Source organism: Grammomys surdaster, unplaced genomic scaffold (assembly GCF_004785775.1).
Source record: "Grammomys surdaster isolate TR1022 unplaced genomic scaffold, NIH_TR_1.0 126029, whole genome shotgun sequence".
NCBI lineage: Eukaryota > Metazoa > Chordata > Mammalia > Rodentia > Muridae > Grammomys > Grammomys surdaster.
In genome coordinates, this window is record NW_021620842.1 from 6,024,328 (window position 1) to 6,028,966 (window position 4,639).

General features: G+C 37.3%; 1 non-coding gene across 1 annotated transcript; it reads right to left on the reverse strand.

The window, feature by feature from the left end:
* Positions 1-1,052: 1,052 nt before the first annotated feature.
* On the reverse strand, positions 1,053-1,159 carry LOC114610163. Its single transcript, XR_003709652.1, has one exon. It is a non-coding gene; the product is annotated as a U6 spliceosomal RNA (small nuclear RNA).
* Between the last annotated feature and the right edge of the window lie 3,480 nt (positions 1,160-4,639).

Consider the following 4,639-nt stretch of genomic DNA (forward strand, 5'->3'; position numbering starts at 1 on the left):
CCCCCCCTCTCTCCCTCCCTCTCTCTCTCTCTCTCTCTCTCTCTCTCTCTCTCTCTCTCTTTATCTCTTATTTTTAGGTTCAGTATATCTGGTTTTATGTTAATATATTTGATCCACTTGCACTTGAGTTTTGTGCAAGGTGATAAATGCTGATCAATTTGCATTCTTTTACATGCAGATGTTTAGCCAGACCAACACCATTTCTTGAAGATGCTTTCTTTTTTCCATTATATGGTTTGGGCTTGTTTGTCAAAAATCAAGTATCCATAGGTGTGTGGCTTTATTTCTGGGTCTTTGATTCTGTCCCCTTGATCAACCTTCCATTTCTGTTTCAATACCATGGGTTTTTTTGTTTATTATTATTATTATTATTATTATTATTATTATTATCACTTTTGCTCTGTAGTATAGCTTGATGTCAGGGATGGTGATTCTTCTAGGGGTTCTTTTATTGTTCAGGATTGTGTTGGCTATCCTGGGCTTTTTGGTTTTCCATATGAAGGTGAGAATTTCTCTTTCAATGTTTTTAAAACATTGTGTTGAAATTTTCATGGAGATTGCATTGAATCTCTAGATTGCTTTTGGTAAGAGAGCCATGTTCACTATGTTAAACCTACCTATCCATGAGCATGGAAGATCTTTCCTATTTTATATTATTAATGGCTATTGTAAAGGGTTTTTTCCCCTTATTTTGTTCTCAGTCCATTTACCATTTGTATAAATAAGGGCTACTGGTTTATTTGAGTTAATTTTGTATTAACCACTTTGCTAAAGTTGTTTATCAGCTATAGGTATTCTTTGGTAGCATTTTGTGGATCTTTCATTTATATTATCATATCAATCTTGGATAGTGATACCTTGACTTCTTCCTTTTTGATTTCTATTCCCTGCATCTCCTTTTCTTTTCTTGTTGATCTAGCTTGAACATTCAGAACTATATTGAATAGCTAGGGAGAAGCAGGACAGCCTTGTCTTGTCCCAGATTTTAGTGGGTTGCTTCAAGTTTTCTCCATTTAGTTTGATGTTAGCTATTGGCTTGCTATATACTGCTTTAAAATATGGAATGCTTCATGAATTTCTGTGTCATCGTTATACAGAGTTCATGCAATTCTTCTCAGTATTGTTCCAATTTTAGTATATGTGCTGCTGAATCAAGCACCTGGTCTTCCTTTGTGTTTTGTATGACATAAAAATTCCACATAGCTTGGGACTCCCTTGGATAATCTTTTTTTTTTTTTTTGACTGAATGGATATAGGAAGCTCCTTCTTGTTCCCAGGCTCAAAGTTCTTTTTGGTCACCAGGACAGGGTCTACTGCCTAGTCTAGCCTCAGCTGATGTGGATGCAGGAGACCACATACTCCTGTAGTCTCGTGAAACTCTTTTCACCTCTCTTAATTAAAATCAAACAACAACAACAGCAAAAACCATAGTACTTTCCTCATTCTTGTGATTTTCCATGATGAATGATATATAATGATTTCCTTCAAAGGGTAAGTCAGGAATACTGGCTCCTTTCCTGGGATCACAGTCGGGGAAAAATATGTCAATGCAAAATAGTATCTTTTATAAGTAACTTGCCCTTTTGCCTAGACTTGTTAAAAGTCAGCAGAGTCTGGAGAAAACAAGAGGAGGATGAAGTGGAAGAGACTCTGTATATTGATACAATAAAGAAAGGCATTGTATGGATGAATGAAAAAAAAGACACTGAAAGCAAATACTACATGGCATAGTTAGCTATTAGTGCATGAACCCATGCTTTTGTATTATATGCAAATGGTATTTGTATGTGTTGTGTGTGTGTGTTTGTTGTGTTTGTGTATGAATGTGTGTGTTTGTGCACGTGCCCATGTGCATGCTCCCATATATATTCATACATCCCTGCCGGTTCCTGAGCTGGAACAGAATGTGATAGCATTCTTTCCTTCTCTGAGATAAGTGATTTTTGGAGATGCACTTCTCACCAGTCTTAAGCCTGAGCTGAGATTGTAATTAATAGCTCTTCCTCACTCAGTCCAGATTTCTTTCTCTCATGCTCCAAAGTGCTGGCAGCCTGTGCACTTCATTTTTAGTGTGGCCTGAGGGGCCATTTCTATCAACTGAAGTGCCAAGTGCCCCTCTGCCACAGCAGAGCTCATTAAATGCAGCAGTGTCTTGGGCAGGGCTTACAAAGGCCCAAGAACACAATGCTTTCACATCAGTCTGTCTTCAGCCTGGGCTGTGCTTTAGGTGAGGATGGCTGATGTCTAGCAGACTTGGTTGCAGTTATTTGCCCTGTTTTCCATGCAAAGTTCAGTAAGATTCAGTCATTAGGGGTCACATGCTTTCACAGAGTTTACTAAAATTTCAACATAACTATTTGCATAACATGTTAACATGAAAATCATGTGAGTTTCAAAGTTATATCTACTCAGGAGAATACTCTGGAGGAATCTTATACAAGATTTCTGACCTAGAGAAATCTTGGGAGTCTGTGTTTTCTCCTTGCTTTTCCAAACACTACAGGTGTATGCACATCACAGAACTTTCTCCACAGAACTGTAATCTGGGCTGAACAATTTGTAGTTTTACTGAACCATGAATTCTCTCAGGGCATAGACTACATCTTGGTCACCAACAGAATCCCAATATTTTATAGGAAACCTTCATTGTAGTTGTTCACAAAACGGTTGGTGGGTGAATAGATAAGCTAATGGCTGAATTGTGGTGGAGATGGATGCATAAAGTCATGAATGGATGCATAGCTGGGTGAATAGATAAATATACGGGAACTTTTGCCTAAAGTATATATTTTTGACATTTGTTAGTCAGATTATCATCATTCCATAGAAATGCTAAAATGAAAAGCGAATTCCTAAGCTTTTTTCACAGTCCCTTGTGTATAAAAGTTCTAAATAAGAACTTTCTCTTTTCCTCTAGCTGCCCACACTAGTTAGCAGAGTAACAAGCTCATGTCTACAGAACTTACAAGGCTCTGGTTATCCACTTGTAAACCTTCATAATTCTGTGCATTTACATATGGTAAAGACAAACTACACTGTTCACTTTACTCTTTCATGAAACCCACCAATGGCACTCAGCTAATAAATTTCACAGTGGTTTCCCTGTCACCCACTGTCAAATTCTTCAGAATAGCCTATAATATCCTGCCTGAATTTATTAACACTCACTTCTCCAGTTCCAGGTTATGCCATATATTGCTGATCACATTGACCTCATTTCACAGATTGGCATTAGAACTAGAATAGAATGTTTCCAGCTACTTCCTTCTTAGTATATTCAGACATCTTATCCCTCGTGCCTACAATAGTGTCCATCCTCCAGACTAACTCAGGACCCATTCATGCATGTTCTCATAGCTCAAATTCCATTAAGGAAATATATTGTATTTCTAGTCATGTGTTCACATATTTGTGCTGGTCTCTAATTCAAATTCTGCATGATTTGTTATATCATATCAAGAAGAGTATTATAAAACAGATAAAAATTTGTTAAATATTTATGAAAGAATTAAATTTGTAATATTAACCTAAACCTTTTGGCCTGGTTCCTATTATAATTCTTTCAACTTGATCCTAGGATTATCTGGGAAGAGAGAACCTCAGTTGAGGAATTACCTCCATCAAATTGGCATGTAGGAAAGTCCATGGGGCATGTTCTTGATTAATGGTTTTTGTGAGATGGCTCAGCACACTGTGAGTGTTTCTACTCCTGAGCAAGTAATCTTCAATTATATAAAAAAAATCAGGCTAAAAAATGTTCTAGCGATAGCCAATATATAGCATTTCACCATAACCATTGCCTTAGTCTCTACTTCCTGGTCTCTGCTTTGTCTTCTTATAATATAAGCTGTGAACTGAAATAAATGCTTTCCTCCCCAAGTGATTTTTGGCTATAGTCTTTATCACAGCAACAGAAAGCAAACTAAGACACTTTGCCTTTATGTCTTTCCCTCAGTCCTATCATATACACAACCAGCAACCAATGTGTGGACACCTTTCTTTCCATCCTGTATTTTAGTATTATGAATTGCAGTTTTTCCTCTATGCTTTGTATATTCTAAACAGACAGAGTAGATAAATGGTTTGCTGGTAACAGCATTCACTTGTTCAGAAACCTCTGGGTAGGCCTTCTCATTCAGACCCAGATGGCCAGTGAACGACTCGTGTGTTCACCTTTTTTTATGTCATTTTGTCTATTCCCTTTTCTCCAGATACAAGCATTTATGTTCTAGGCCATTCTGCAACTAAGCTGTCAACCGTACCAGGATTATAGCAACATTAGTGATGGTCATGATAAATTCCAAAAGATTATGTTGCCTGTTGCCCTTCCTGGCTCCATGTCAAAGGAAAATGCTTTGAAGAAAAGTACACAGTCCCCTGAGTCCATCAGTAAGCTGAGTTTAAACATAAATCTCCCTATCACCTATTCAGCAAGGACAACAACATGCACCCCCTGAGGAGATAAGTGAATAAATGTGACCAAGGGATGTGTATTCAGCATGCAAGGAAAGCTGCACACATTTTTATTTAAGTTTTTGGAACAAAATTCTTCAATGAGACCTTGTCCTTTTGATCAAGTCACACTAGAAAAAGGAGTCTCAAACTTCTTGGAAACTTTTTAAATATCTTTTCTAGTTTT